This window comes from Diceros bicornis, chromosome X (assembly GCF_020826845.1).
Source record: "Diceros bicornis minor isolate mBicDic1 chromosome X, mDicBic1.mat.cur, whole genome shotgun sequence".
In the NCBI taxonomy this organism is placed as follows: Eukaryota; Metazoa; Chordata; class Mammalia; order Perissodactyla; family Rhinocerotidae; genus Diceros; species Diceros bicornis.
The window spans coordinates 93,642,637-93,655,405 of NC_080781.1; positions in this window are offsets into that span (position 1 = coordinate 93,642,637).

The window sequence follows — 12,769 nt, forward strand, 5'->3', positions numbered from 1 at the left end:
AGAATGGATAAACAAAATGTGCCCTATACATAGAATGCGATACTATTCAGCCTTAAACATAAAGGACATTCTGGCACATACTATAACATGTATGAAACTTGAAGACGTTATATTAAGTGAAATAAGCCAGAAACCAAAAGGCAAATATTGTATGATTCCACTTACATGAGGTACCTAAAATAGTTAAATTCATAGAGACAAAAAGTAGAATGGTGGTTGCCAGGGACTGGGGGAGGGGGAATAAGAAGTTATTATTTAACGAATATGGAGTTTCATTTTGGGAAGATGAAAAAGTTCTGGAGATGGATGGTGGTGATTCTTGCACAACAATGTGAATGTACTTAAAATGCCACTAAATTGTACACCTAAAAATGATTAAAATAGTAAATTTTATGTTATGTGTATTTGCCACAATAAGAAGGAGGGGAGGAGGAGGAAGACGAAGAAGAGAACTGATTCATCCTGAAGAACCCTTACCAGAACTTGTAGATTCCAAACACCTCAGAAAACGAGGGTGAGGCATGGAGTTAATACAGGGTAATTAGTTGAAAGTCTATATATGGAGTCATTGAATCACCACCTGAGATTCCAGGCAATTGTGCCCACCACCAAAGGTTCATTCTATGGAGAAATTAAACCAATGCAGACCTAGAAGAAGTCAGGAGTGAATATGGAGCTGAAAATAGATGGATGAAATGAAAGTCTGCAAGCTAAATGCAGGACCCCTCAACTCCTGTCCCCTTTCCCCTGCTCCCAGAATGCCAGCAACCAGGCATCTGGCTCCCAAAAAGATGAATTTTGAACAATATAAATAGGGATACTCTGAGAGATTTCACTCCCACCCTTGCCTCCATCCACCTCCTCCCCACCACCAGTCTCCTATAGGAAATCATTTTATTAGCTTCTTGTGTGTCTTTTTAACATTTCTTTAGATAAATATAAGCAAATGTGAATATATATATTTTATTTTCCCCTATTTGTGTCACAAAAGATAGTATGCTATATACTGGTTTTCACCTTAAAATTTGTGTGTGTGTGTGTGAGGAAGATTGGGAACAAATGTTAGCTCGGGGTCAATCTTTTTAGGTGGGACCTAAGCTAACCCTGTGCTAACATCCATTGCCAATCTTCCTCCTTTTGCTGAGGAAGATTGGCCCTGAGCTAACATCTGTGCCCTTCTTCCTTTATTTTGTATGTGGGATGCCGCGACAGCATGGCTTGATGTGCAGTGCATAGTTCTGCGCCTGGGATCCGAACCTGCGAATCAAAGAGGCCACCAAAGCAGAGCATGAGAACTTAACCACTACACCACCAGGCCGGCCCCCTTAAATTTTTTTTTTACTAAAAATGTGTCCTGTACATCTCTCCATATCAATACATGATGATCTTTGTTTTTGTTATAGTTTTGTTTTTGGCTTTTTTCCATTTGCCAGAAAGGATTCACTTTGTGTACATGTCATTGTACATATACATTTTTTAAATTTATGTATCTGTAACATAGATTCCCAAAAATGGTACTGTTAGGTCAAGGGGAAAATAGATCTGTAATTATGGTATATATTCCCAGATTCCCCTCCACTTCCTTTTTTTTGCGTCCTCTTCCCCCAAAGCCTCATGAGCAGACTATATGGTCAAACTTTTGGATTGTTGCCAAGTTGGTAGGTAAGAATTGGAATTTCAGAAAAGTTTTAATTTGAATTTCTCTGATTGTGAATGAAGTTGAGCATCTTTTTATATGTTTAAGGGATCTTTGCATTTCTCTGAAATATCTGTTCATGTCCTATGCCAAATTTTTTATAGAGTTGTTGGTCTTTTACGTCTCAATTTCTATGAGAGAGTAGTTCTTTTTCTGTGATATGAATTGCAAATATTTTGTCAGTTTGTCTTATTTTTTTTTATTTTGCTTATGATGCTTTTTGCTATGAAGTTTTTTCTTTTTTTAACGTAGTCAAATTTGTCAATCTTTTTACTTAATGACTCGAGATTTTGTGTCATAGTTAAAAAGGCCTTATCTCACTCCAAGATTACAAAGGAACTCACTCATGTTTTCTTCTAGTACTTTTGTGGTTTCATTTCTCTTTAAATTTAAATCACTGATCCACTTGAAGTTTAGCCTGGTATATGGCATGAGATATGAATCCAACTTTATCTTTTTCCAGCACCACTTATTAAAAACTCCATCTTTATCACAGTGATTTATACTAAATTCCCATATCTATTTGGGTCTATTTCTGGAATATTTCTGTTCCATCTGGTTGTCTATTCATTCACCAGTACATTCTTTAACTTTTGAGGCATTATAATATATTTTAATATTTGATTTTTCTTTTTCAAAGATTTCTAGTTATTTTTGCTTGTTTACTTTCCATATGAACTTTAGAATTATCTTTATAAAAAACTATTGACTCTTTATTGGGATTGCACTAAATTTACAAATTAACTTAGAAAGAATTAGTATCTTTATTATATGAATCTTCCCTATCCATGAATAGAGTATGTCTTTCCATTTGTTCAGATATACTTTTGTCTTTCACTAGTGTTTTCCTCATATGTTTTGTACATTTTTGCTAAATGTTTTATCTTTTTGTTGCTGCTGCTAAAAGGGACTTCTGTTCCATTGTATCTTGTAATGGATTGCTTGTACATAGCAAAGATATTGATTGATTCCTGTAAATTAACTTTATATTCTACCATTCTACTGAATTCTCATTCTCTCTTTCTCTTTCTCACTCCGTGTGTGTGTGTGTGTGTGTGTGTGTGTGTGGAGAGAGAGAGAGAAAGAGAGTTTTCCAAGTGATTCTCTTCCATTAAACAAGAGTCTTTTTAAAAGCTAAAATTAATGTCCTCAGAGAATTAAGAAATCATTGCATCCATAGAACAAGAGCAAGATTCTATGGAAAAAGAATAAGGAACAAGAAGATACTTTTAAAATTTAAAAAGACCAAATAAGAAATTTAATCAAAATATTGATGATAAAGTAGAGGAAATCTCCCTTTTAGAAAGCAAAACAACCAAAAGTTACACAAAAAGAAATAACTGATTAGAATAGCCACATATCTATTAAAGAAGTTGAATCAATAACTAATAACCCTTCAGACCAGAGAGCACCAAGCCCAGAGGAGTTCACTGGTGAATTCTACCAAACATTAAAGAAACAAATTATACCAATTCTCTACAATCTCTTCCAGAAGATAGGAAACAGAAGGAATACTTCTTAACTTAAAAAGGCCAGTAACACCATAATACAAATACCAGACAAAGACATTACAAGAAAAGAAAACTACAGACCAATATCTCTCATGAACATAAATGCAAAAATCCCCAACAAAATATTAGCAAATTGAATCCAACAATGTACAAAAAGGATTTCACACAAAGGTGCGCAAGGCTGGTTCAACATTCAAAAATCAATTAATATAATCCATCACATCAACATGATAAAAAAGAAAAATAAAATCATATCAATAGATGCAGAAAAAGCACTTGACAAAATCCAACAGCCGTTCATGATAAAAACTCTCAGCAAACTAGGAATACAGGGTAGCTCAGTCAAGAACATCAGCAAAACACCTATAGCTAACATCATATTTAATGGTGAGAAACTAGAACCTTTTCTGCTAAGATCTGGAACATGGCAAGGATGTCCTCTCTCACACTCCTTTTCAACATTGTACTGGAAGTTCTAGTTAACACAGTAAGGCAAGAAAAGGATATAAAAGGTATACTGATTGGGAAGGAAGGAATAAAACTATCATTGTTTGCAGATGACATGACGATCTATGTAGAAAATCCAAAAAAATTACAAAAAAGTCCTGGAATTAATAGGCAATGATAGCAAAGATGCAGGATGCAAAGTTAGTATACAAAAGTCAATCATTTTCCTATATACCATCAATGAACAAGTGGAATTTCAAATTAAAAACACAATACCATTTGTAGTAGCATCCAAAAAATGAAATACTTAGGTATAAATCTAACAAAATATGTACAATATCTATATGAGAAAAACTAAAAATTATGATGAAAGAAATCAATTAATAACTAAATAAATGGAGAGATATTCCATGTTTATGGATAGGAAGACTCAATATTGTCAAGATATCAGTTCTTCCCAAATTGATCTATAGATTCAGTGCAATCCCAACCAAACTCCCTGGACATTTTTCTGTGGATATTGAAAAACTGATTTTAAAGTTTATACAGAGAGGCAAAAGGCCCAGAATGGTCAACACAGTATTGAAGGAGAAGAACAAAGTTGGAGGACTGACACTAACCAACTTTGAGACTTACTATAAAGCTACAGTAATCAAGACAGTATGTTATTGCTGAAAGAACAAACAAATAGATCAGTGGAACAGAATAGAGAGCTCACAAATAGACCCACATAAATATAGTCAACTGATATTTGACAAAATAACAAAGGCAATACAATGGAGCAAAGACAATCTCTTCAACAAATGGTGCTGGAATAACTGGACATCCATATGCAAATAAAATGAATCTAGACACAGACCTTATATGCTTCACAAAAATTAACTCAAAATAGATCATGGAACTAAATATAAAGCATAAAACTATAGAAATCCTAAGCATCACAATCCCTGACTTCAAAACATATTACAAAGCAATAGTAATCAAAACAGCATGGTACTGGTACAAAAACAGACACACAGACCAATGGAACAGAATTGAAAGCACAGAAATAAAGCCACACATCTACGGACAGCTAATCTTCGACAAAGGAACTAAGAACATACAATGGAGAAAGGAAAGTCTCTTCAGTAAATGGTGCTGAGAAAACTGGACAGCCATATGCAAAAGAATGAAAGTAGGCCACGTGCTTTCACCATTCTCAAAAATTAACTCAAAATGGATCAAAGACCTGAAGGTGAGACCCGAAACTATAAAACTCATAGAAGAAAATATAGGCGATACAATATTTGACATTGGTCATAAAGGAATCTTTTTGGATACCATGTCTACTTGGACAAGGGAAACTGAAGGAAAAATAAAGAAGTGGGACTTCATCATATTAAAGAGCTTCTACAAGGTAAATGAAACCAAGATCAAAATGAATAGACAACCCACCAGCTGGGAGAAAATATTTGCAAATCATATATCTGACAAGGGGTTAATCTCCATAATATATAAAGAACTCACACAACTGAACAACAAAAAAAAAACAACACAATCAAAAAATGTGCAGAGGAAATGAACAGACACTTCTCCAAAGAAGATATACAGATGGCCAATAGGCATATGAAAAGATGTTCAACATCACTAATCATCAGGGAAATGCAAATCAAAACTACACTAAGATATCACCTTACACCTGTTAGAATGGCTGTAATCACCAATAACAAATGTTGGAGAGGATGTGGAGAAAAGGGAACCCTCATTCACTGCTGGTGAGAATGCAAACTGGTGCAGCCTCTATGGAAAACAGTATGGAGATTCCTCAAAAAATTAAAAATAGAAATACCCTATGATCCAGCTATCCCACTACTGGGAATCTATCCAATGAACCTGAAATCAACAATCCAAAGAGGCTTATGCACCCCTGTGTTCATTGCGGCATTATTCACTATAGCCAAGAAGTGGAAGCAGCCCAAGTGTCCCTCAACTGATGATTGGATAAAGAAGGTGTGGTATATATATACCATGGAATACTACTCAGCCCTAAAAAAATGTAAAATCGCCCCATTTGCAACAACATGGATGGACCTGGAGGGTATTATGTTAAGTGAAATAAGCCAGAGAAAGCAAGACAAACATCGCATGATCTCACTCATATGTGGGATATAAACCAACACACGGACAGAGAGAATTGTATGGTGGTTACCAGAGGCGAGGGGGTTGGGGAGTGAGCACAAGGGGTGAAGGGAGGCATTTATATGGTGACTGACAAACAACACTGTACAACCAAAATTTCACAATGTTATAAACTATTAAGACATCAATAAAAACAAAACAACAACAAAAAAAACTATAGAACTCCTAGAAGATAACACAAGAAGAAATCTAGATGTCCTTGGATATGGTGATACCTTTTCAGGTACAACCTCAAAGGTACAATTCATGAAAGAAATAATTGATAAGCTGGAATTAATTAAAATGAAAAACTTCTCCTCTGAGAATGACACTATAAAGAGAATGAGAAGACAAACCACAGACTGGAAGAAAATGTTTGCAAAAGACATATCTGATAAAGGACTGTTATCCAAAATACATAAAGAACCCTTAAAATTCAACAATAAGAAAACAAACAAGAGCATTAAAAAATGGGCCAAAGACCCTAACAGACACCTCACCAAAGAAGACATACAGATGGCAAGTAAGCATACGAAAAGATGTTCCACATTATATGTCACTAGGGAAATGCAAATTAAAACAACGAGATACCACTACACATCTACTAGAATAGCCAAAATCCAGAACACTGACAACACCAAATACTGGCCAGGATGTGGAGCAACAGGAACTCTCATTCATTGCTGATGGGAATGCGAAATGATTATAACCACTTTGGAAGACAGTTTGGCAGTTTCTTACAAAACTAAACGTACTCTTACCATATGATCCAGCAATCACACTCCTTGGTATTTACCCAAAGGAACTGAAAACTTATGTTCACACAAAAACTTGCATACAGATGTTTACAGCAGCTTTATTTATCATCGCCAAAACATGGAAGCAACTAAGACGTCCTTCAGTAGATGAATGTATAAATACACTGGTCCATCCAGACAATGGAATAGTGTTCAACACTAAATAGAAACAAGCCATTAAGCCATGAAAAGACATGGAGGAATCTTAAATGCATATTATTAAATGAAAGAAGCTGATCTGAAAATGCTACGCATTATACGATTCCAACTATATGACATTCTGGAAAAGGCAAAACTGTGGAGACATTACAAGATCAGTGGTTGCCAGACTTTAGCAGGGAGGGAGGGATGAATAAGAGCAATAGAGAGGATTTTTAGAGCAGTGAAACTACTTTGTATGATACTGCAATGGTAGATACATTTCACTACACATTTGTCCAAACCCATAGTATGTACAACAACAAGCATGAACGCTAATGTAAACTATGGACTTTGGGTGATTATGACGTGTTCATGCAGGTTCCTCAATTGTAACAAATGTACCGCTCTGATGTGGGATTTTGAGAGTTGGGAGGCTGTGTGTATGTGAAGGCAAGCGGTATATGGGTAATTGCTGCACCTTCCATTCACTTTTGCTGTGAACCTAAAACTGCTCTAAAAAATAATTTTTTTAAAAAAAGAAAAATCAAAGGTAAATATATAAAAAGTGGGAGAGAAAAGATAACAAAATTCTAGGATTGATTCAGGGATCTAATATTCACCCAATCAGAGTTCAGAAAGAGAGAAAATGAAGAGGATGAAATTATCAAATAAATAGTGCAAGAAAATTTTCCAGAATTGAAGGATACAAGTTCCTAGAGTACTTGGTGAGCCCACCAAGTATCTATCAAAATGCACAAAAAAAGACTGACCACTCTGAAGTGATTAGCTTATCATCAATAGAAGCTAGTCTGTAGTAAGCTTATGTTGTGAAAGATATGGTTCTTTTTCAGTAGCTCTAATTTAAGGCTTGGTAATTCATCACAGCCACTTCAGTGGAGCTTTCATTAGAATCAGTTGGCTGAGCCAAGGTGCTAATGAAGCCCCAGTCATGGGCTCCAATCTCTGGGTGGACCATTTAATTTCTTCTATTCCCTGGTCAGCCTCTTAGCATTGAACATGAAGGAGACAGAGTTAGAAAGTACAGACGGGTCAATACAAAACCACCTCCAATATGAGAAAAAAACACTCCAAGTACCTGTCCTAGTGGAAGTTCTTTATCTTTATATATAAATGGCAGCCTCCTCATTTTGGATAACCAAAATTTACAAATTATTTTATATATAGTAGTCAATTACTATCCACACATTAGGCTGGATCTGGGCCTTGAAATATTCTCTGGAGAAGGAAATAGTTGGGTTCTCTGTGTGTTTTGGTGGTTTCCTAGTTTTCTTTATTCACATAAAAATTCAAGCAAGAGACCAAAAGTAATTTTTCAGGCTAGCATTTCCAGGCACACGAATTTTATATGCCAGTCAGATTTATTGTAATAGGAATAGAATGAATTAAGTCAGCTGCTTCTAGATGATGTTTGTGATTGATTTTCCAGAGCACCTTGGCAACTGTTCGTTTATCTCCTACTGTTCTCAGTAAAAAAAAAAAAATTAAAAAGCTCTTTGGACAGGCACCTGCTATTTTCCACCTATCCTCCTTGGCACCTACTACTGCACTGTACCACATGTTCTTTTCACCCAAATTGCTTGACTTTACCACGTCTCTCAGGTTTTTTCTCCCTACGGTCGTTGCTCTTTTGTCAAATTCTCTTTGAATAATCTCTTTCTTTTCCTGTCTCTCTCTTTCATGCTCACTTCTAATGACTCTTTTGGTAATATCCAAAAGGCTTATTTAGAAAGAAAAAAGATCAGTAGGAAGAAAAACATCTTCTCTTACTCCAGATTTTTCTCCCATTTTAAAATATGATATTCTATTCATCTTGGAGATTTTTTTTAAGTTTTCAAAAGTGAATATTAATCAAGTCACAGTATGAGGCAGTGAGGAGTACCATTCACTTTTTTATGCTTCAATCTTATCCAGTGTAAAAAGCAGTCACTAAACTACCCAGAGCTGATAACCCTTGAATATAAGTAACTTCTTTTTTTTTAAGCCACTGCTTTCTCATTGGTCTCTGCCTAAGCACTCACAGTAGAGTCCTCCTTATAAAATGAAGAAACTGAGGGACAGAGATTCATTGTGATTTGATGAGGGTCACATGGCTGGTCTGTGGCATTCAGAAATAGCCTGGTAAACCCAGTACATCAGACAGTCTTCCCATTCAATAGTAAATCATTAAAACTCAGATTTAAGTATAATACCTTGCCTTGGTCTCAGTGCCACAGCAGTCATTTTATTGTTTCTGGCAGAGAAGGGGGGGAAAATGAAAGCTAATACAGTGGTTGAAAGTTAAATCTTTTTAACAGACTGACTTTAAAAAGAAGCTCACTATTTTCCTTCAATTCTTCCTTTTGCACCCCAGACTTGGTCCTACTTGAAGAACATATGAAAAAATATTAGTTTGTCTTCTCTGGGGATAACTATCCAGGGAAGAGCCCTGGAAAAGGATTCGGGAGACCCAGGTGCTGGTCCTAGGTGGGTCACTAACTAGCTATGTTAGTTTGGGAAAGTTATTTCATGACTCTGGCTTTCAGTTTTCCTACCTGTAAAAATAAGGGTTGGAGCAGAAAATTCCTAAGGTCATTTTAGTCCCAACCTTCCTTGATGCTATGGTCAATAAAAGAAAACACACTCTGTGAATAAACACACGAAGTAAATAGGGAAGTAAGAAAAGAGACTAACTGGTTGGTCAGGACATAAGACAATGCACAGAGAACAATCCAAAGAGGCATGAAGCTGAAAAGTATATGATGCTGTTAGAAACCTAAGAATGGATTTAGATATCATTTGATATAGGTCACTCAATTTACAGAGAACCTGAAGACTTGGATTAGATGGTCAATTTCCACCCTTAAGTTGTCCTTTTTTGTGGGTTGATGTAGTTACTGATCAAAGGTGATATAGGATGATCTGAAAGCAAGAAGTCTTGACCCTAAGAGATGAAGAATATAGAAAGACTGAATCTGACCAATGAAAGACCTTAGCACCATTCAGTAACCTACAGAGGATGGACGCCATTGTTTCAGCTCAACACCAATGACATCATTGGTAACATAACAGAATGTTTGACACTTGGAAAACATTCTGTGAGGCTGTGCATCCATTTACACAAAAGTAGCCAAATAATCTCATGTTGCTGTAATCAGTGTATCTTTTGGGTATGTCTGTTCTCTGTTACATTGGAGTAAATGAGTCAGCTTAACTAACTTTTAGAAAGTGATTCTTCTACAACCATGCTTAGGTATGCATAAGAATTAACTGAGGGAAGTTGTTAAAATGCAGATTCCAGGGAACCACTCCTGGGATTGTGATTCAGTAGGTCTGTAATTACACCACCAATCTGTATCTTTAAAAGTATTGCTGGTGATTCTAACTCAAATCAGAGCATACTTTGAGAAACTCTGGGGTAGAAAGAATAGATGAGGCCTCTTCTACCTGGAACCTGCTCATATATGGCCCTTTAGAACAAGATCTTCCAAGCAAAGTGTTCCCTAGTGAGTTTTCCACCACACCCAAAAGCCGTAAGCAATACACAGAAAAATCAGGTATAATCCAAATCCAAAGATAATATTTACTGGCTGAAATACATATAGATTGCTGATTATCCCCCCCACCCCACCCCCATCTTTAGCATCTTCACCGTCATCTTTACTGGCTTTGTTCCTTGAGCACCACCTTACTAGTTTTGTTCCTTGAGCATTTTAACATTCTCTAATCTGCCCCAGACATTATTTTACTAAGCTTTTCAGCAGCGTTTGAAACATTTCATATTTCTCAAACTAATGAACATTCCCACTTTTTTGAAACTCGTTCTTCCCTTTACTTCCATGACACCATACTCTCAAGATTTAACTCTTAATTTTCTGGCAGTGACTACTCAGTTTCCTTTGTGATCTCTGCTTCTTATCCCCATTCTTTATTGGATATTGATCTCTGTTTTAGGCCCTCTTCTCATTCTAAACACTCTTATTGGGCAAGGTCATCTCTTGAAGGGGCTTCAATTAACATCTCTATGTTAACATCTACTAAATTTGAGTCTCCAGACTAGATCTCTCTCCTAAACTGAATAGTCAATCATCTACTTGACTTCTCCACTTGAATAATGCCCAAGCTCCTCTAATTCAGCATGTACAAAACTAAATTTGCAAAACCCAATAGATCTACTGGCAAATCTAGCCAGGAAAATTAGGCAAAGAAAAGAAATAAAAGGCATCAGAATTGGAAAGGAAGAATTAAAACTTTCTCTATTTGCAGAAGACATGATCCTATAGTGAAAAAAACTAAAGAATCCACTTAAAAACTATTGGAGCTAATAAACAAATTCAGCAAGATTTCAGGGTACAAGTGCAATATACAAAACCAATTGTATTTCTGTACACTAGCAATGAATGATCCAAAAGTGAAATTAAGAAAACAATTCCATTTACAATATCATCAAAAAGAATAAAATCTTAGGAATAAGTTTAACCAAAGAAGTGCAAGACCTGTAGACTGGAAACTAGAAAACATAATTGAAAGACATTAAAGAAGACATAAATAAATGAAAAGACATCATCCTATGTTCATGGATTGGAAGACTTAATATTGTTAAGAAGCCAATACTCTCCATACTGATCTACAGATTCAAAGAAATCCCCATCAAAGTTCCAACTGCTTCTTTTGCAGAAATTGAAAGGATGATCCTAAAATTTATGTGGAAATGCAAGGGACCCATATAGCCAAAACAATCTTGAAAAAGAACAAAATTGAAAGAGTCACACTTTCTGATTTAAAAACTCAATCCAAAGCTACAGTAAACGAAAAAGTATGATACTGGCATAAGAATAGACACATAGGGGCCGGCCTGGTGGCAACATGGTTAAGTTCATGCACTCTGCTTCAGCAGCCCAGGGTTCATGAGTTTGGATCCTGGGAGAGGACCTACACACAGCTCATCAAGCCATGCTGTGGCGGCATCCCACATACCAAATACAGGAAGACTGGCAACAGATGTTAGCTCAGGGCCAATCTTCCTCACCAAAAAAATAAATAAATAAATGCAAACCTCCAGAAATAAACTCAAACCTTCATGGTCAATTGATTTTTGACAAGGATGTCAAGACCATTCAATGGGAAAGGACAGTCTTTTCAACAAATGGTGCTGTGAAAACTGGATATCCACAAGCAAAAGAATGAATTTGGATCCCTACCTCACACCATATATAAAAACAAACTCAAAATGGATCAAAGACCCAAATGTAAAAGCTAAAACCATAAAACTCTTAGAAGAAAACATAGGGATAAATCTTCATGACCTTGGATTTGGCAATGGAGTTGTAGATATGACACCAAAAGTGCAGGCAACAAAAGAAAAAATACGTAAGTTGGAATTCATCAAAATTATAACTTTTGTATTTCAAAGACATTATCAAGAAATAAGGCCACTGGTAGAATAGGAGAAAACATTTGCGAATCATATGCCTAACAAGGGATTTGTATCCAGAAAATATAAGATAATCTCTTACAACTCAATAATAAAAAAACAAATAACCCAATTTAAAAATGGGCAGGGGCCGGTCTGGTGGCATAGCGCTTAAGTTCGCAGGTTCCATTTCACCGGCTCAGGGTTCACTGGTTCAGATCCTGGGCGTGGACCTACTCACTGCTCATCAAGCCATGCTGAGGAAGCATCCCACATAGAGGAGCTACAACACTACAACTCTGATACCTAACTATGTACTGGGGGCTTTGGGGAGAAGAAAGAAAAAAAAGGAAAATTGGCAACAGATGTTAGTGCAGGGCCAATCTTCCTTAAAAAAAAAAACAAAACACCAAGGGCATATGGCAAGACGTTCAAATAAATGGTATAAATATATTTTAAAAAATGGGCAGGGGCCAGCCCGGTGGCGCAAGCTGTTAAGTGCGCACGTTCCGCTTCGGTGGCCTGGGGTTCGCAGGTTCAGATCCCTGGCGTGCACTGACGCACCGCTTGGTAAGCCATGCTGTGGCGGCTTCCCATATAAAGTAGAGGA